This window comes from Bos javanicus, chromosome 6 (assembly GCF_032452875.1).
Source record: "Bos javanicus breed banteng chromosome 6, ARS-OSU_banteng_1.0, whole genome shotgun sequence".
Lineage (NCBI taxonomy): Eukaryota > Metazoa > Chordata > Mammalia > Artiodactyla > Bovidae > Bos > Bos javanicus.
The window spans coordinates 97,192,658-97,214,494 of record NC_083873.1 but is presented as its reverse complement, the minus strand read 5'-3'; the positions used below and the strand labels follow the sequence as shown (position 1 = coordinate 97,214,494).

At 43.1% G+C, this 21,837-nt stretch overlaps 1 long non-coding RNA gene across 1 annotated transcript in view; it reads left to right on the top strand.

The window, feature by feature from the left end:
- Window positions 1-2,927: 2,927 nt before the first annotated feature.
- The window catches only part of LOC133249780 (uncharacterized), a 40,093-nt gene continuing 21,183 nt past the window's right edge, over window positions 2,928-21,837 (top strand). Inside the window, exons 1-2 of the long non-coding RNA XR_009737095.1 lie at window positions 2,928-3,096; window positions 4,091-4,157. This is a non-coding gene — a long non-coding RNA (uncharacterized LOC133249780). The remainder of the gene's footprint in view (window positions 3,097-4,090; window positions 4,158-21,837) is intronic.

Below are 21,837 nucleotides of genomic sequence, written 5' to 3'. Positions count from 1 at the left end.
GCAGCATCGATGTAACTGGCACTGCTTGGAAGTGCTAAGCAAGAATGATCCTGTTAATTGGGCACCTAGGCTAACTTTCGGAGAAGGCAATGGCAACCCACTCCAGTACTCTTGCCTGGAAAATCCCATGGACGGAGGAGCCTGGTGGGTTGCAGCCCATGGAGTCGCTAAGAGTCGGACACGACTGAGCGACTTCACTTTCACTTTTCACTTTCATGCATTGGAGAAGGAAATGGCAACCCACTCCAGTGTTCTTGCCTGGAGAATCCCAGGGACAGGGGAGCCTGGTGGGCTGCCGTCTATGGGGTCGCACAGAGTCTGTCACGACTGAAGTGACTTAGCAGCAGCAGCAGCAGGCTAACTTTGTTGGATCTCTGAAAAAATTGGACTTATGAATGCAATTGGAAGTTGTTTGCATGTGGGGGACTTACTCTTCACCAGCGAGAGCCTGTTTCTACAACCATGGTGCTAAGATCCTGCTGATTTCACAAAAGGAATTCCATTTCTGAAATTCTTTATACTCATGAGAAAAGCACAGATAAGGACCAAGAAATGAACACCTGGAGTTCAAGTAGCTGCAGTCCCTCTGGTGTGTGGTCTTCCACCCCCTGATCGTGGGGTCCTTATTAGGACAACGGCTGCCCCTTGAGTAAAGCTGAAACTAACTGGCTAACAGTTTCTTGGGTCCCGTTGTCTACACTGAAGATTTTAAAGTTAAGCTGTGGACATTTATCTGTGATGGACCTATGTAAGCCCTTGCACTCAGCTGCTGTCCATCTGTTCCTTTCTATAATATATTCATTCAGATTTGCCTTTGGCCATATGCTTATTCCCCTTTCTAGCTCAGCTCCTGCCCCCCTTCATGCATGATGACAGTTCCTCCTTTATACATAAGTATATGAAAAAGTGTGATTACTTTTTTGAGTGATCATTTAAGTTACTTTATTTACTACTGCCATTGTGCTAAATGAAATGTTTTCACTTGGATGATTTAAAGCTTTGCCAAAACAGGGCAAAAAAATGACAAGTTTCCTCTTGGTGTGAAATGAGTGTCTTCCACCTTCGTCCTTTGGGCCTCTGCTTCCTTTCACCTGTAAAGTGAGGAATTTGGACCAGAATAGCTACTCTTTCCCCGGGAGCTCTGATAATCTGAGATGTCTGTCTCAGCAATTACACCTTAGTCGCGGACTGCAGCACCCTGTGAGGCAAGTCCATGAATAAGGCTTGGGTGGGGTGTGGGTCTTTCTCCTTATGGCGATGAATCAGAGGACTCCAGGCATCACTGTTTGATAATTCAGCCAGCTCTGTTCCTGACATGACTAACAGATATGTATGGTGATGGTGCAGAAGCTCTACCATAGGTGAGTCATCCTTTAGATCAGGAAGTACATCATGAGGGGAATCCATGGTAATCAACTGCCTGGCTTTAGTTTTGATGTAGTCATTGATCAAATAAGCATGTAGAGTGTAGCACACTTTCCCGTCTTTGCCTTTAAATATAGTTCTGCTCCCTAGGCAGGTAGTATAATTTTTTCCAAGGCAGCAACGTTTTGATTCCTGGGTCGGGAAGATCCCCTGGAGTGGGGCATGGCAACCCATGTCAGTATTCTTGCCTGGGAAATCCCATGGATAAAGGAGCCTGGCAGACTACAGTCCATGGGGTCGCAAAGAGTCTGACACGACTTAGAGACTAAAAAACAGCAACAAAAGACCCTTTGCCTCTGAATATCCAGTGTTGTCTTTGAAGGAATAATGGGCTGGTGTTGATGTCTGTGTTTAATTTCACTTTAAATATTATTTTCAGAGAAGATGATGGCACCCCACTCCAGTACTCTTGCCTGGAAAATCCCATGGACGGAGGAGCCTGGTAGGCTGCAGTCCATGGGGTCACTAAGAGTCGGACACGACTGAGCGACTTCACTTTCACTTTTCACTTTCATGCATTGGAGAAGGAAATGGCAACCCACTCCAGTGTTCTTGCCTGGAGAATCCCAGGGACGGGGGAGCCTGGTGGGCTGCCGTCTATGGGGTCGCACAGAGTCAGACACGACTAAAGCGACTTAGCAGCAGCAGCAAATATTATTTTATAATAGGCTTTTGTTTCAATGTCTGTTTAGTGTTTAATGGTGGAGTTATTTGTCCTCACAGACAAATTCAGTAGACGGAAACTTGAAAGAAGATTTTATAGATATCAGTATTTATTCAATATATGGTGCCTGTTGGCTGAATTCAACAAACGTACAGCTCCCTTGGCTGATATTCTGGTAAAACGACTCCTATTTTGTTCATTTGTGGCTGTTTCTATCTGTTGTTTTTCTCTCATCTTCAGTTCTCATGCCTTTGCTCATCTCTAAAAGGGAACAGTTTAGCTCATGAGCTTGCTATCCTCTAGGAAATATGGGGCAAGAGGATTGGCAGAAAATGCTGCTTTTTCAGCTCAGTTTTTTTCCCTGGATAGTTTAGTTCAACCCTTTGCCTTTTCTTTCTCTCATTGAGCCATCAGGTCAAGCAGAGAAAAAACCAAGCACACTTACAGTCATATTTTGATTATTCTTAATTAATCAGGGGGCTTCCCTGGTTCAGACAGTAAAGAATCCGTCTGCAATGTGGGAGACCTGGGTTCGATCCCTGGGCTAGGAAGATCCCCTGGAGGAGGGCATGGCTACCCACTTCAGTATTCTTGCCTGGAGAATCCCCATGGACAGAGGGTCCTGACAGGCTACAGTCCATGGAGTCGAAAAGAGTTGGACACAACTAAGTGACTAAGCAATCAGAAGGTAAAAATTTAAGGATAAAATATTATTTTTAACAGTCTTACCAAATGTGATTTATTATTATGTTTGAAGCCAAACTTTATCTACCTCTAATCCCTAACCTCATCCTTAGGACTAATATATCGTCCTTTGCATTTCATGTACTGACCCCGGAGAAATCTCATGACACCATGATCCTCATTTAAATCCATGTTTGGCCCATCTGTTTCTTTTTTTAAGGTTCACTTCTCCACTTTGTTCTGTGCCCTGGGAGTTGGATATCTTCATCACCATACCTTACTCTCTAGCTCAAAGTTGGCTCGGCCAGTGGGAGCCTTGGCAGGTATGAGGGGGAAAGGAGGCTGGGTCCTGTGTGTTCATCACCCTTCCTGTCTCTTTGAATGGGTTTATTCTGACTGTCTTATACTTTCTCTAAAATGTCCCTCCCCACACAGCCTCTGTGTTTCCAAATTCCAAAGCCACATTGCCCCTTCAGGCTTACGGGTGCTAACAGGGACCACTGATACCAACTCTGCATTGTCCCTTGGGGTTCACTGTCCCCTGCATGCCCCATTGTGGACAAGAGCCTTATGAAAGTTTCCTTGTGGTATTAAGCTGGAATGTGTCATCTGTTTTTATGCTGGAGCCCTGGTGGATAGAATAATTCAATGAGTGCTTATATTACTGGCAGGTAGTGTGGTGTAATGGTTGTCTTCCTGGCGGCATCAGACAGAGCGAGGCTTGAGCACATCCCCCATCACTTGTTAACTCAGAGAAGAGATTATCTAACCACTCTAAGACTTAGTTTCCTCTAATGTATTTACTTAATTTACTTGGGCTGTGCTGGGTCTTAGTTGTGGCATGGGGGATCTAGTTCCCTGACCAGGGATTGAACCCAGGCCCCCTGCACTGGAAGAGTGGAGGCTTAGCCACTGAACTACCAGGGAAGTCCCAGTCTTCTCTAATTTAAAGTGAGGATGATATTATCTACTTCACAGAATTGTTATAAGAATATGTATGAATCCTCAAAAATATCAACTATATATATGATTATATGCAGTAACATTAGAGTAAAAACAGTACTATATATTATGCCATAATATATAATAACATATAATAGTATTTTATGTAATAGCATTATATATAATATTTTGGTTTCCCCTCAACTTATACTGCTTCATTTCCTCACAGATAAGGCGTGAACAATTACACATTAGTCATTTTTCATTCCTCTTTACCTTATGCTGTTGATCTTTGTGATTCAAATTACGTGGACTGCCTCTTCCCTTGTGCCCCACGAACTCCAGCTTATCTAAATGGTGGTTTGCTTCCCGCAGAGGGTCCTGACTGCTCTGCTAATCTTCCTTCAAGTCTGTGGAATTTTCACATGATTTTTCTTCAGAGGTAAGTGCTAAACATGGGGGTCCCTGGTGAAGTGCGAGTCTTTTGCTTATGTGTTAACCCTAAGCACAGGCTGCTTTTCTGCACAGGAGCCAGGTATCACTGGGTAATCCCATGCTTTACAGGATGGCCGTTTTTTGTTTCTACCCTCTTTAAGCAATATCTCTAAAATGTTCTGAGAGCACTGGCTAAGCCCAGAGAGGTGTTGCAAGGATTAGCTAATTGATTATTTTAAATGCTTTGAAACTGGCAGAGAGTTTAGCAAGAAGGACAGGCTAAATAATGTTTGCAGACTTGATAGGAGTACCAAATGTACCAAACGGCCCTTCCCATTTGATTTGTTATCTAGTAGAACTTGCCTATTGTATAACATGTCCCATTAAAATGAGTTATATATGTTATTGCATTTAAAACCTGACCTGGGGGGATGCTTTAGGATAAAGAGAAGTGTTCGGAAGGATATACAAACCTTTTGTCAAATGGAGTTGCAGTTACTGAAACCACTTGTGTTTTTCTGACTTGAGGGAAGTCCTAGGAAACACAACTCAGTTGCATTTGTTTTCTCAGGGCCTGTCATGTGTCAGGTCTGAATTGGTCACCATGGTTATGAGCCTTGAAGGCCCATAGACTAGAAGAGGAGCCGGTATACACATAGTCAGAACCCTTTGATCGTATGTGATAGGGGCTAAGATAGATGAATATACAAGGTACAGTGACAAAAAAAAATCAAGTGGTAATTAGCTCAACCTGGGGAAAATCAGCAAAGCTGCATCATGGAAGAGAGGCTTGACTTGGTCTTTAAGGGTAAGAGAAGTTTGCCAAGTGATAAAGGGATGAAGGACATTTCAAACACAGGGGACCGCATATGAAGAGCCTCTCCTCCTCTCTCCCTGTTTCATTCAAACATCTTTAAGAGTCCCTGCTTCCTCAGTATCCTGCTTTATCTTATTCTTTGCTCATAGTAGATATTCAGTTAATTCTTATAAATGAATAGAATGGGTGGTAGGATTATAGGCAGTGATTTCAATTTTATTCATTAGGTTTTTCCTTATTTTCTAAATTTTCTAGAACAAATGTGTCTTTATTTTGTAATCAGAATATTCTAGAATATTTGGGGAATTGTTATCAGAGTCCATGGCTGCACTGGACTTGGAGATGAATGGAGTCAAAGAGGTCAATGCGCTTTTGACCAGTTGTTAACCTGGTGGGGCAGAGGCTTGAGATGGTGGGAGGTATCACTGGAAATGAAGCTGGAATGAGAGGTTGGGGCTCAGAACTTTGGACTTTATGTTGTAGACCATGAGAAGCCATGGAGATTTTATTAGGCAGGAAGGAGAAAGGACCCGTTGTGACACTTTTATAATCCAGGTAGAAAAGTATTGAAGGTTCTCATGTTTGGGGAGTTGAGGAAAAGATAATGCATTTCGTTTTAGACATAAGGATACATTTTAGTGTCTGTGTGGTAGTCCGCAGGAAGGCTGGGTAAGTGTTTGGAACTGCCTGAGGCAAGGAATCAGTGCCCAAAACATGACTGACACAGAGACCTTTGACAGCATGGTCACAAAAGCAAGAGAAAAATGAAAGCAAACGGTGTTGTGAAAATCATGAGAGAAAGGAGAGGTGGTTCTGAAATGAGCAAATTATCTAGTCAGGAAGTAGAGTATTTTCCTTTCTCCAGACATTCCTCTTCCCTGCCTTCCGGTTTCTGCTCAAAAGAAACCATTTGAGGTTTCTTCAGAGATGTCTTCGCACACCACCTAAATAAAACAGCACCCTTCATTACTCCCAGCCACCTTCCGTGAGCACTGTTTCAGAATGCAGCCTTTATTATTGTTCAAGTATAATGAGGATCGGGAAGTGAGTGCCACTGAAAAGGTGATTTGTTACCCATAGTTTCCTGAGCAGGGGCAGGGCACGCCATGCCTTGCCCGCATAGTGAAACATTGGGGCCAGTCAGGACTTGGAGGGAAAGTCTTTTCTTTTTTTTAAATTTTATATTGGGGTTTAGCTGATTAACAATGTTGTGATAGTTTCAGGTGAACAGCAAAAGGATTCAGCCATACACATATATGTATCCATTCTCCCCCAAATTCCCATCCCATCCAGGCTGCCACATAACATTGAACAGAGTTCCAGGTGCTATATAGTTGGTCCTTGTTGGTTTTCCATTTTAAATATGTTAGGCAAAAGTCTTTATAGTGGTTTCCAGGCAATGGTATAGGTGAGGCAGGATAAGCAGGCTTAGGATTGGCTAGTTTTCTTTGTTTTTTTTTTTTTTTGATTTTGGCTCTGATAGGTCTTCGTTGCCGTGTGTGGGCTTTCTCTAATTGTCTCGTGTGGGCTTAGTTGTCCCGAGGCATGTGGGATCACTGTTCCCAACCAGGGATCAAACCTGCACCCTCCGGATTGAGAGCTCAGAGCCTTAGCCACCGGACCACCCGGGGAAGTCCCTGGGATTGGAGAGTGTGAGTAGTTCCTGTGGACTCCTGGGAAGAAGGGCTGTGTCTTATGGTCTGGTACCTGTCCCTAGGTGCTTAGGGCAGGAGCTAGTGACCTGAGTGAAGTGGTTGGGATAGGCTTGGATTGGTTGGTTCGCATAGGAAAGACTTGCTGGAGAGGTGAGTTGTTTACTATCTCTAGGAGTTACCCTCAAAGAAGAACAGCCCTGGGAGGGTAGTGAAAGCCTCAGAATAAAAAGCCATGTTCAGTAGGAGCACCACTTGACGTTATGTTCATGTGTTTGCAGGGGAGTTCCAGGCCTGGGAGTAGGGTGTGGTGCACAAGGCTTTTACCTCAGGCACAAAGTGTATGGGGGTGGGTGCCAAAAAATTCATTAATCAAGTTGAATAATATGTTAATGTGAAGAAAGTAAAAATGGACACAAAAATATACCTGATGAATAAAAGTACCAAGGTTGTAAATAAAGACAAGATTAGTCGGTGCTGAGTCATGCTGGAGCCTGAAACAAAAGAAAAAGGAATCAGTAATATGGATCCTCTCAGTTTGATTTTTTAAGCTGTTGCATTAAAATGATCAAGCCTTTAAAAGGAAGGTAATTCTGACGCATGTTACAACATGGATGAACCTTGAGGTGAAGTCACAAAAAGACATACTGTATGATTCACTTGCATAAAACACTTACAGCAGTCAAAATCATAGAGACATGAAGTAGAATGGTGGCCACCAGAGGCTGGGGGTGAGAGGATTGGGGAGTTAGTGTTTCATGGGTATAGAGCTTCAGTTTGGAAAGATGAGAAGAGTTTCATACATGGGCGCTGGTGATGGTTGTATAATATTATGAATGTATTTGATGCCACTAAACCATGCACTTAAACATGGTTAATTTCAGTTCAGTTCAGTCACTCAGTCGTGTCCGACTCTGCAACCCCATGAACTGCAGCACGCCAGGTCTCCCTGTCCAGCACCAACTCCCGGAGTCCACCCAAACCATGTCCATTGTGTCAGTGATGCCATCTAGCCATCTTATCCTCAGTCCCCTTTTCCTCCTGTCCTCAATCTTTCCCAGCATGAGGGTCTTTTCAAATGAGTCAGCTCTCCGCATCAGGTGGCCAAAGTATTGGAGTTTCAGCTTCACCATCAGTCCCTCCAATGAACACCCAGGACTGCTCTCCTTTAGGATGGACTGGTTGGATCTCCTTGCAGTCCTAGGGACTCTCAAGAGTCTTCTCCAACACCACAGTTCAAAAACATCAATTCTCCGGCATCAATTCTATAGTCCAACTCTCACATCCGTACATGACTACTGGAAAAACCATAGCCTTGACTAGACAGACCTTTGTTGGCAAAGTAATGTCTCTGCTTTTGAATATGCTATCTAGGTTGGTCATAACTTTCCTTCCAAGGAGTAAGAGTCTTTTAATTTCATGGCTGCAATCACCATCCGCAGTGATTTTGGAGCCCAGAAAAATAAAGTCTGACACTGTTTCCACTGTTCCCCCATCTATTTGCCATGAAATGATGGGACTGGATGCCATGATCTTAGTTTTTTGAATGTTGAGCTTTAAGCCAACTTTTTCAGTCTTCTCTTTCACTTTCATCAAGAGGCTCTTTAGTTCTTCTTCATTTTCTGTCATAAGGGTGGTGTCATCTGCATATCTGAGGTTATTGATATTTCTCCTGGCAATCTTGATTCCAGCTTCTGCTTCCTCCAGCCCAGTGTTTCTCATGATGTACTCTGCATAGAAGTTAAATAAGCAGGGTGACAATATACAGCCTTGATGTACTCCTTTTCCTATTTGGAACCAGTCTGTTGTTCCATGTCCAGTTCTAACTGTTGCTTCCTGGCCTGTATACAGGTTTCTCAAGAGGCAGATCAGGTGGTCTGGTATTCCCATCTCTTTCAGAATTTTCCACAGTTTATTGTGATCCACACAGTCAAAGGCTTTGGCATAGTCAATAAAGCAGAAATAGATGTTTTTCTGGAACTCTCTTGCTTTTTCCATGATCCAGCGGATGTTGGCAATTTGATCTCTGGTTCCTCTGCCTCTTCTAAAACCAGCTTGAACATCTGGAAGTTCATGGTTCACGTATTGCTGAAGCCTGGCTTGGAGAATTTTGAGCATTACTTTACTAGCATGTGAGATGAGTGCAATTGTGCAGTAGTTTGAGCATTCTTTGGTATTGCCTTTCTTTGGGATTGGGATGAAAACTGACCTTTTCCAGTCCTGTGGCCACTGCTGAATTTTCCAAATTTGCTGACATATTGAGTGCAGCACTTTCACAGCATCATCTTTTAGGGTTTAAAATAGTTCAACTGGAATTCCATCACCTCCACTAGCTTTGTTTGTAGTGATGCTTCCTAAGGCCCACCTGACTTCACATTCCAGGATGTCCGGCTCTAGGTGAGTGTGAGTGATCACATCTTCGTGATTATTTGGATTGTGAAGATCTTTTTTGTACAGTTCTTCTGTGTATTCTTGCCACCTCTTCTTAATATTTTCTGCTTCTGTTAGGTCCTTACCATTTCTATCCTTTATTGAGCCCATCCTTGCATGAAATGTTCCCTTGGTATCTCTAATTTTCTTGAAGAGATCTCCAGTCTGTCCCATTCTATTGTTTTCCTCTATTTCTTTGCACTGATCGCTGAGGAAGGCTTTCTTCTCTCTCCTTGCCATTCTTTGGAACTCTGCATTCAAATGGATATATCTTTCCTTTTCTCCTTTGCTTTTTGCTTCTCTTCTTTTCACAGCTATTTGTAAGGCCTCCTCAGACAGCCATTTTGCTTTTTTGCCTTTCTTTTTTAAATTTTTTTTATTAATATATTTTATTTTATTTTTTAACTTTACAATATTGTATTGGTTTTGCCATACATCAAAATGAATCCGCCACAGGTATACACATGTTCCCCATCCTAAACCCTCCTCCCTCCTCCCTCCCCATACCATCCCTCTGGGTTGTCCCAGTGCACCAACCCCAAGCATCCAGCATCGTGCATCGAACCTGGACTGGCGACTCATTTCATATATGATTTATACGTGTTTCAATGCCATTCTCCCAAATCATCCCACCCTCTCCCTCTCCCACAGAGTCCAAAAGACTGTTCTATACATCAATGTCTCCTCTGCTGTCTCGCATACAAGGTTATCATCACATCTTTCTAAATTCCATATATATTCGTTAGTATACTGTATTGGTGTTTTTCTTTCTGGCTTACTTCACTCTGTATAATAGGCTTCAGTTTCATCCACCTCATTAGAACTGATTCAAATGTATTCTTTTTAATGGCTGAGTAATACTCCACTGTGTATATGTACCACAGCTTTCTCATCCATTCATCTGCTGATGGACATCTAGGTTGCTTCCATGTCCTGGCTATTATAAACAGTGCTGCGATGAACATTGGGGTACACGTGTCTCTTTCCCTTCTGGTTTCCTCGGTGTGTATGCCCAGCAATGGGATTGCTGGATCATAAGGCAGTTCTATTTCCAGTTTTTTAAGGAATCTCCACACTGTTCTCCATAGTGGCTGTACTAGTTTGCATTCCCACCAACAGTGTAAGAGGGTTCCCTTTTCTCCACACCCTCTCCAGCATTTATTGCTTGTAGACTTTTGGATCGCAGCCATTCTGACTGGTGTGAAACGGTACCTCATAGTGGTTTTGATTTGCATTTCTCTGATAATGAGTGATGTTGAGCATCTTTTCATGTGTTTGTTAGCTATCTGTATGTCTTCTTTGGAGAAATGTCTATTTGGTTCTTTGGCCCATTTTTTGATTGGGTTGTTTATTTTTCTGGAATTGAGCTGCAGGAGCTGCTTGTATATTTTTGAGATTAGTTGTTTGTCAGTTGCTTCATTTGCTATTATTTTCTCCCATTCTGAAGGCTGTCTTTTCACCTTGCTGATAGTTTCCTTTGTTGTGCAGAAGCTTTTAAGTTTAATTAGGTCCCATTTGTTTATTTTTGCTTTTATTTCCAATATTCTGGGAGGTGGGTCATAGAGGATCCTGCTGTGATATATGTCGGAGAGTGTTTTGCCTATGTTTTCCTCTAGGAGTTTTATAGTTTCTGGTCGTACGTTGAGATCTTTAATCCATTTTGAGTTTATTTTTGTGTATGGTGTTAGAAAGTGTTCTAGTTTCATTATTTTACAGGTGGTTGACCAGTTTTCCCGGCACCACTTGTTAAAGAGATTGTCTTTAATCCATTGTATATTCTTGCCTCCTTTGTCAAAGGTAAGGTGTTCATATGTGCGTGGATTTATCTCTGGGCTTTCTATTTTGTTCCACTGATCTATATTTCTGTCTTTGTACCAGTACCATACTGTCTTGATAACTGTGGCTTTGTAGTAGAGCCTGAAGTCAGGCAGGTTGATTCCTCCAGTTCCATTTTTCTTTCTCAAGATCGCTTTGGCTATTCGAGGTTTTTTGTATTTCCATACAAATTGTGAAATTATTTGTTCTAGCTCTGTGAAGAATACCGTTGGTAGCTTGATAGGGATTACATTGAATCTATAGATTGCTTTGGGTAGTATACTCATTTTCACTATATTGATTCTTCCAATCCATGAACATGGTATATTTATCTATCTATTAGTGTAATCTTTGATTTCTTTCACCAGTGTTTTATAGTTTTCTATATATAGGTCTTATAGCACAGGCGGCTGCGATGGGCGCGCCATAGCCCAAACGAGAGGAGCCACCCCACGTCTGAGGTCAGGGGCAGAAGCCGGAAGGACCCCATGCCCAAAGGGTGGCGGCCAAGAGGAATTACCCCACGTCTGAGGTCAGGGGCAGTGGCGGAGAGTACCAGACTGCGACGGCACAGGAACGGCCGAGCGGAGCTACCCCACATCCAAAGTCAGGGGGGGCGGCTGAGAGGAGATACCCAGTGTCCGAGGTCAGGGGCGGCAGCCAGGAGGAGCTACCCCATGCCCCCACGCCCAAGGCCAGGGGCGGTGGCTGGGAGGAGCAACCCATGCCCGAGGCCAGGGGCCGCAACGAGAGGAGTTACCCCGCGTCCGAGGTCAGGGGCGGTGGCTGGGAGGAGATACCCCATGCCCCAAGCCCGAGGCCAGGGGTGATGGGCGGGAGGAGCTACCCCACGCCCCTAAGCCCGAGGCCAAGGGTGGCGGTGGGGAGGAGCAACTGCACGACCAAGGCCAGGGGCAGTGGCCAGGAGGACCAACCCCATGTCCAAGGAGCCATGGCTGCGAGGGCGCAGGAGGGCCTAGAGGAGCTATCCCACATTGAAGGTCAGGAAGGGCGGCGGTGAGGAGATACCCCTCGTCCAAGGTAAGGAGCAATGGCTGCGCTTTGCTGGAGCAGCTGTGAAGAGATACCCCACGTCCAAGGTAAGAGAAACCCAAGTAAGATGGTAAGTGTTGCAAGAGGGCATCAGAGGGCAGACACACTGAAACCATACTCACAGAAAACTAGTCAATCTAATCACACTAGGACCACAGCCTTGTCTAACTCAATGAAACTAAGCCATGCCTGTGGGGCAACCCAGGATGGGCAGGTCATGGTGGAGAGATTTGACAGAATGTTGTCCACTGGAGAAGGGAATGGCAAACCACTTCAGTATTCTTGCCTTGAGAACCCCATGAACAGTATGAAAAGGCAAAATGATAGGATACTGAAAGAGAAAGTCCTCAGGTCAGTAGGTGCCCAATATGCTATTGGAGATCAGTGGAGAAATAACTCCAGAAAGAATGAAGGGATGGAGCCAAAGCAAAGAATACCCAGCTGTGGATGTGACTGGTGATAGAAGCAAGGTCTGATGCTGTAAAGAGCAATATTGCATAGGAACCTGGAATGTCAGGTCCATGAATCAAGGCAAATTGGAAGTGGTCAAACAAGAGATGGCAAGAGTTAATGTTGACATTCTAGGAATCAGCGAACTGAAATGGACTGGAATGGGTGAATTTAACTCAGGTGACCATTATATCTACTACTGCGGGCAGGAATCCCTCAGAAGAAATGGAGTGGCCATCATGGTCAACAAAAGAGTCTGAAATGCAGTACTTGGATGCAATCTCAAAAACGACAGAATGATCTCTGTTCGTTTCCAAGGCAAACCATTCAATATCACAGTAATCCAAGTCTATGCCCCAACCAGTAATGCTGAAGAAGCTGAAGTTGAACGGTTCTATGAAGACCTACAAGACCTTTTAGAACTAACACCCAACAAAGGTGTCCTTTTCATTATAGGGGACTGGAATGCAAAAGTAGGAAGTCAAGAAACACCTGGAGTAACAGGCAAATATGGCCTTGGAATATGGAATGAAGCAGGGCAAAAACTAATAGAGTTTTGCCAAGAAAATGCACTGGTCATAACAAACACCCTCTTCCAATAACACAAGAGAAGACTCTATACATGGACATCACCAGATGGTCAACACCGAAATCAGATTGATTCTATTCTTTGCAGCCAAAGATGAAGAAGCTCTACACAGTCAGCAAAAACAAGACCAGGAGCTGACTGTGGCTCAGACCATGAACTCCTTATTGCCAAATTCAGACTTAAATTGAAGAAAGTAGGGAAAACCACTAGACCATTCAGGTATGACCTAAATCAAATCCCTTATGATTATACAGTGGAAGTGAGAAATAGATTTAAGGGCCTAGATCTGATAGATAGAGTGCCTGATGAACTATGGAATGAGGTTCGTGACATTGTACAGGAGACAGGGATCAAGACCATCCCCATGGAAAAGAAATGCGAAAAAGCAAAATGGCTGTCTGGGGAGGCCTTACAAATAGCTGTGAAAAGAAGAGAAGTGAAAAGCAAAGGAGAAAAGGAAAGATATAAACATCTGAATGCAGAGTTCCAAAGAATAGCAAGAAGAGATAAGAAAGCCTTCTTCAGCAATCAATGCAAAGAAATAGAGGAAAACAACAGAATGGGAAAGACTAGGGATCTCTTCAAGAAAATCAGAGATACCAAAGGAACATTTCATGCAAAGATGAGCTTGATAAAGGACAGAAATGGTATGGACCTAACAGAAGCAGAAGATATTAAGAAGAGATAGCAAGAATACACAGAAGAACTGTACAAAAAAGATCTTCACGACCCAGATAATCACGATGGTGTGATCACTGACCTAGAGCCAGACATCCTGGAATGTGAAGTCAAGTGGGCCTTAGAAAGCATCACTACGAACAAAGCTAGTGGAGGTGATGGAATTCCAGTTGAGCTATTCCAAATCCTGAAAGATGATGCTGTGAAAGTGCTGCACTCAATATACCAGCACATTTGGAAAACTCAGCAGTGGCCACAGGACTGGAAAAGGTCAGTTTTCATCCCAATCCCAAAGAAAGGCAACGCCAAAGAATGCTCAAACTACTGCACAATTGCACTCATCTCACGTGCTAGTAAAGTAATGCTCAAAATTCTCCAAGCCAGGCTTCAGCAATATGTGAACTGTGAACTTCCTGATGTTCAAGCTGGTTTTAGAAGAGGCAGAGGAACCAGAGATCAAATTGCCAACATCCGCTGGATCATGGAAAAAGCAAGAGAGTTCCAGAAAAACATCTGTTTTTGCTTTATTGACTATGCCAAAGCCTTTGACTGTGTGGATCACAATAAACTGTGGAAAATTCTGAAAGAGATGGGAATACCAGACCACCTGATCTGCCCGTTGAGAAATTTGTATGCAGGTCAGGAAGCAACAGTTAGAACTGGACATGGAACAACAGACTGGTTCCAAGTAGGAAAAGGAGTTCGTCAAGGCTGTATATTGTCACCCTGCTTATTTAACTTCTATGCAGAGTACATCATGAGAAACGCTGGACTGGAAGAAGCACAAGCTGGAATCAAGATTGCCGGGAGAAATATCAATAACCTCAGATATGCAGATGACACCAGAAAGTGAATGGGAACTTCTGGCAGAAAGTGAAGAGGAACTCAAAAGCCTCTTGATGAAAGTGAAAATGGAGAGTGAAAAATTTGGCTCAAAGCTCAACATTCAGAAAACGAAGATCATGGCATCTGGTCCCATCACTTCATGGGAAATAGATGGGGAAACAGTGGAAACAGTGTCAGACTTTATTTTTCTGGGCTCCAAAATCACTACAGATGGTGATTGCAGCCATGAAATTAAAAGACTCTTACTCCTTGGAAGGTAAGTTATGACCAACCTAGATAGCATATTCAAAAGCAGAGACATTACTTTGCCAACAAAGTTTCGTCTAGTCAAGGATATGGTTTTTCCTGTGGTCATGTATGGATGTGAGAGTTGGACTGTGAAGAGGACTGAGCGCCGAAGAATTGATGCTTTTGAACTGTGGTGTTGGAGAAGACTCTTGAGAGTCCCTTGGACTGCAAGGAGATCCAACCAGTCCATTCTGAAGATCAGCCCTGGGTATTCTTTGGAAGGAATGATGCTAAAGCTGAAACTCCAGTACTTTGGCCACCTCATGCAAAGGGTTAACTCATTGAAAAAGACTCTGATGCTGGGAGGGATTGGGGGCAGGAGGAGAAGGGGACGACAGAGGATGAGATGGCTAGATGGCATCACTGACTCGATGGACGTGAGTGTGAGTGAACTCCGGGAGTTGGTGATGGACAGGGAGGCCTGGTGTGCTGCAATTCACAGGGTCGCAAAGAGTCGGACACGACTGAGCAACTGATCTGATCTGATATAAAGGTCTTTAGTTTCTTTAGGTCGGAGAAGGCAATGACACCCCACTCCAGTACTCTTGCCTGGAGAATTTCATGGACAGAGGAGCCTGGTAGGCTGTAGTCCATGGGGTCGCAAAGATTCGGACACGACCGAGCGACTTCACTTTCACTTTTCACTTTCAGGCGTTGGAGAAGGAAATGTCAACCCACTCCATTGTTCTTGCCTGGAGAATCCCAGGGACGGGGGAGCCTGGTGGGCTGCCGTCTATGGGGTAGCACATAGTCAGACACGACTGAAGTGACTTAGCAGCAGCAGCAGCAGTTTCTTTAGGTAGATATATTCCTAAGTATTTTATTCTTTTCATTGTAATGGTGAATGGAATTGTTTCCTTAATTTCTCTTTCTATTTCCTCATTATTAGTGTATAGGAATGCAAGGGATTTCTGTGTGTTGATTTTATATCCTGCAAGTTTACTATATTCATTGATTAGTTCTAGTAATTTTCTGGTAGAGTCTTTAGGATTTTCTATGTAGAGGATCATGTCATCTGCAAACAGTGAGAGTTTTACTTCTTCTTTTCCAATTTGGATTCCTTTTATTTCTTTTTCTGCTCTGATTGCTGTGGCCAAAACTTCCAAAACTATATTGAATAGTAATGGTGGAAGTGGGCACCCTTGTCTTGTTCCTGACTTTAGAGGAAATGCTTTCAATTTTTCACCATTGAGGATAATGTTTGCTGTGGGTTTGTTCTTGGAGATGGTCTTGATCCCTGTCTCCTGTACAATATCACGAACCTCTGTCCGTAGTTCATCAGGTTCTCTGTCTATCAGATCTAGTCCCTTAAATCTATTTCTCACTTCCATTGTATAGTCATAAGGGATTTGATTTAGGTCATACCTTAATGGTCTAATTCAAAAATGGTTAAGATGGTAGATTTTATGTTGCTGCTGCTAAGTCACTTCAGTCATGTCCGACTCTGTGTGACCGCATAGACAACAGCCCACCAGGTTTCCCCGTCCCTGGGATTCTCCAGGCAAGAACACTGGAGTGGGTTGCCATTTCCTTCTCCAATGCATGAAAGTGAAAAGTGAAAGTGAATTCGCTCAGTTGTGTCTGACTCTTTGTGACCCCACGGACTTCGGCCTACCAGGCTTCTCCGCCGATGGGATTTTCCAGGCAAGAGTACTGGAGTGGGTTGACGTTGCCTTCTCCAAGATTTTATGTTACTATATATATATTTTGGAGTGTGACAAAAATAAACCATTATTTGCTTAAGCCACTGAATTCTGTGATTTGCACCCAAACATATCTTCACTTATACAGTTCTTCTTATCGTTAAACAAAATGGTTCCAAACCAATGATAAATGGAAAAATTACACTTAATCTGAAGAAGAACAGCCAAACCTCAGCTTCTGATCCCTGCCCCCCAACCTTCCCTCTGACTCTCAGCTCCTCCCACAGTGCTCCCCAGGCTCGAGAGGATGGTGAGGCCAGTGCAAACTGTAAAGGGGTGCCAACAAACTCAGTAATTGACACAGACACTATTTTAACGCAATAGTGATTTTTCACATTTTTTTTTACCATGGTAAAATCCACACGTTGTTGTTGTTTAGTTGCCAAGTAGTATCCAACTCTTCTGTGACTGCATGGTCAGTAGCCCACCAGGCTCCTCTGTCCATGGGATCCTCCAGGCATCAATACTGGAGTGGGTTGCCATTCCTTTCTCCAGGGAATCTTCCTGACCCAGGGATCTGAACCCGTGTCTCTTGCATTGCAGGTGGATTCTTTATCCCTGAGCCACCAGGAAAACTCCAAAATATACATACAGTAATATCAAAAGCCTGAGTGGCAAGTTTCTCTAATCTTACAGAGGACTCTCAACATTTCTGAAGATCATCACTGGAGATATTCACGAATCCCAAATTTGCAAACAGCTCTGTAGCATATAATTCCCCCATAAAATGGATATTTTCCCCACTGGTTGGAGCAGCCACTGAAATAGTGTCTGGACACCCTCTCCTCCCATTTTCATATAGAGCAAACTGTGGACACTTTCAAGTCCTAGCATTTCCAAATTTAACATTCTACTATTTCTTGTTTGTTTGTTGTTGTTGTTCAGTCATTAAGCTGTGTCTGAGTCTTTGCAACCCCGTGGACTGCAGCACACCAGGCTTCCCTGTCCTTCACCATCTCCTGGAGTTTGCTCAAACTCAGGTCCACTGAGTCGGTGATGCCATCCAACCATCTCATCGTCTGCTGTCCCCTTCTCCTTTTGTCTTCAGTCTTTCCCAGCATCAGGGTCTTTTCCAATTAGTTGGTTCTTCGTATCAGGTGGCCAAAGTATTAGAGCTTCAGCTTCAGGAACAACATATCCAAAACTCCCTTTTGGAATCCAAAACATATCCAAAATTCCCATGGGAATTCAAGCTTCATTCCAGGTCCTCTAAGGAATCTCCAGGGAATTACAAATCATGCTCCAGGTGGTTTCTCATTCAGCCTGCAGAATTTACAGATGGCACCTTGCCTATCTTGAGTCGGCTGCACTGGCCACTGTGGCTGTTCCTTTGGTTGCTCATCCTAAGAGTGGCTCCTACATGGCTGATGTACATCAAAGGCACAGCAGATGCTAGGACCTGTGTTGTTGATGTCAGCCGGTACCTGTGCCCCGGCTGTCCCGATGCCATGCCTGATGGTGGGGCTCTGCAGTCTGCACCAGGTATGCTGGCTCCCAGACCACAGAGCTGCCCGTACCCACACCCAGATGCCTTGTCTCAGAGATTATGATTGTGTTGCTTTTCTTCCCCCAGGCACCCTTCTTTCCTTCCTTAACCAAGCTGAAGTACAAAATAACAGAAACCCTTGTAGCATAACAGTGTACAAGAGAAATGTTAAGAAGTGGTTGGTTTAGACAATGAGAAAGGTCTGGTAGTCTTTATAATTATTGTATTTGTAATATACCAGACATGGGGAGTTTACTGCTTCTTCAATTTTAGGGAGTAGTTGTATTCTATACTGTGGCTAAATTCTAAAGCCAGCGTGTGAAAAGAAAAGGAAAGTGGACAAAGTCATTCTTGAAATCCCCTTCAGTTGCTCATAGACTAAGTATCCACGGCCATATTTCTATGCCACAGTGAAGACTGACGGGCCATTTTCTGATGAACCTAACACAGCTGGTTTCTGTACTGGCTATTGAAACAAACCATTGTTTGTTTGATTGACTTCTCACAGTAGTTGACTTGGGTAGAGGGGCCATATTGTATCAGAAGTTCAGATCTCTAGCTGTCACAGTGTTGTGGAATCCAGTAAAATGTTCACACTACAAGAGGCATAAAAACCGAAGCCACCTAAGGAAAGATATGTGTTGTATTCACTGCTTTCACAGAATAGCAGTGGTAAACCAACATTTATTGGAGACATGCTGCCAGGCACTCTTTAAAATTTTTTTTTATTGGAGTATAGTTGATTTACAATGCTGTGTTTCCGGTGTACAGCAGTGTGAATCAGTGATACACATATCTGCTTTTTCTCAGATTCTTTTCCCATATAGTGTCAAGCACTCTTTTAAGCACTTTAATTGTTATTAACTCATTTAATTCTTACAACAACCCCAGAAAGTGTTTGTTATTATTATACCCATTTTTTTTTTTTAAAGCATAACTCCAATACTTTTGCTACCTGATGTGAAGAGCTGGCTCATTGGAAAAGACCCTGATGCTGGGTAAGATTGAAGGCAAAAAGAGAAGGGGGCAGCAGAGGATGAGATGGTTGGATGGCATCACCGATTCCATGGACATGAACTTGGGCAAACTCTGGGAGATAGTGGAGGACAGGGAAGCCTGGTGTGCTGCAGTCCAAGGGGTTGCAAAGAGTTGGATATGACTTAGCAACTAAACAACAATATAACTGAGGCAGAGGGAGTCAAGTGACTCGCCCAGTTAGAAAGCGGCAGGGCTTGAATCTGAACCCCAGCAGTCTGGCTCTGGTGCTCTTGTTCTTACCTGCTTTGCTCTACACTTTCGACCATGACTCCGCCATTTAAATGTCTTTTCCTCTCCTTCTTTCCACGTGGAATGGAGTGGAATTTACCAACTTAATGTTTTTAATGGTGTGACTCCATTGTGCTTTCTTGCTGTGGCAAAAATTCAATCATGCTGAAAGGCATAAAATACACAAAGGGGTAATGTCCTGTGTTCTCACCTTTAGCTGGAACAAATGTTAATGGCTTGTGCATCTTCCCCACCCCCAGGATTTCTTTTATGCATGCATTCACACACACATTTTGTTTTTGCTTGACATATACTTCAATTTCCTTTTTCACTTATCAGTGTCACAGACCTCTTTCTATTAATATGTCAGAATATGGACTTTTACCTCCTCTGTTTTTAAGAGGACTATTTTTAATTGGAGAATAATTTCTTTACAATGTTGTGTTGTTTTCTGCTGTAAAACAACAATGAATCTGCTATAAATATACATGTATCCCCTCCCTCTTGAGAGCTCCAGCCCCCAACCCCTCATCCCACCCATCTAGGTCACCACAGAGCAACGAGCTGAGTTCCCTGTGCTACACAGCTGCTTCCCACTAGCTAGGTATTTTACACATTCACCTCCTTTTCAAGAGCTATTTTAGTAAGTGCAGATTATGCTGCTGCACAAGTAAATCATAATTTAACTTTGCATATTCCCTTACTGATGGATAGTCAGGTTTAAAAAAAATTTTTTTGCCAAGTTTTTATTGTTATCGACTCTGTGGCAGACAGGCTTATTTGTTCTCCTAGTATTTTACAGATTTAGATTTTAGCTTTAAATCTTTAATCCACATGGAATTTGTTTTGTGCAGGAAGTGAGGTGGGAATTAGAGCCATTTCTTGACTTGCCTCATCCAAATGATTACCCACCTGAAGAGATTCTGTCTCCAGGCACCCCAGTAATCACGCTGCATCTATTAGGGGAATACTTGGGAAATTGTAATAAGGAGAATCTCTGTGGTGGAAAATATTTGATAGTGTGTGTTGGGGAGAGGAAGCAGAAACAGCAGGCTCTGCCAATGTGGACGAGAGGCCGGAGCTCCGCTTTCAGGTTGGAATGCTGCATTTTAATTAGCAATATTACTCCCAAATGTTTAGCTGCAACAGTAGGGGATTAGAGACCCCTGCTTGCTCATCATAATTCAGAACCTGAGCATCAGAGTGTCTAATTAGATCTGCTTACTTTTAAAAGGTCAGCCAATAAAATTGTCATGTTGTGTCATTCAAGGTCTAGAAGTTACTCTGCTATAAACCTGAAGGATTTTTTTTTTTTAAGTTAAAAATTGCCTATTCATGTCTGGTGTCTTTAAGTGAGCTTTGCCGGCCGAAGATTTTGGCAGGCCATCACTCAAAGGATCTGTGAAGTCTTTCAGCCACTTAGAACAATTCGTGTCCTTTGTAATTTTTTTTCGTTATCACTTTGGACATTCTGCTAGAAGGAGCCACTGTATCTTAAGCCGTTGGTTTTATTTTCCTACTCACAAGGAAAACAGCATTCACTGTGGTCTTTGTTTTGAATCTTAAACTCTGAATTGAATATTACTGTCAATTAATTTCCATGGGAAAAATGGTTCCCCAAAGAGCTGTGCTCCTCTAGAAAAATCATCATCATACTGAAATGAATGGAGCTAGGTTTTCTTAATTTTATTCCTTGGCTATAAGTGAAGGAAGTTAGGGAGCGATCTTAATTCTTTTAAAGCCACTAGAACCTTAATTAGAATTCTGGATGGGGTGGCAAGTTCAGAGGAAAACAAATGTGAATTATGGGCAACTCTTCCATATGACAGTTGCTATTGTCTCGCTCGGCTTACTCAGCCCCCACGAGAGGGACTGCCTCCTGGGTCCATCGGGCCTCACACCAGCTTTCTCCATGCTCAGAGCTGTTGCATGTTTAGCCTAAAGGATCTGAGATGAGGGGGAGAGGGCATTCAAAGCTGAAAGTGATCATTACTCCTATTTCAATTGTATTATGGATTAAATTAGCTTTTGTGGGGGTAGGAAAAAAAAATCTTATAGCTCCTCCTAATATTTTCTAAAGTGTGGTTGCATCATAATCGAAATGTTGCTCACTGGAGTCCATTCCAGAATGGGAATTTCTGGCAGCAGAACCCAGGGATGTATTTAACAAGCCTCTTATGCTATTCATTTGTGCATTAGGGTTTGAGAACATTTGATTTATATCATTACTTCCGTGGGAGAACTGAACTCCTGCTTCCAACCAGTTGGCTTCAAAGTGTACCCTTGGAATCTAGTGTGTGGGTATGTTGAGGCTTGCCTGTGTGTGAAATCCATGGTCTGGATGGCAATCACATTTTAAAAGTGTAAAGCTAACAACTGGTGAGCAGATTATGGCTCTGGGTATTGAGGTTAATTAAATTCTAAGGTATGGAGCTGAGGAATTAAAGCGTACAATGGATATTCAGCTTGAAGATGAAGTTTAAATATCTGTACCCAGATGTCAACTGATTACCCTGACACCTGAGCTTTAGATAAGATGGCTCAAATCCTTTCCTGCATCCATTGGAATGTCTAGTGTTCTTTCCAAGATTTCTGCAAATCCTGGAGGACTTAC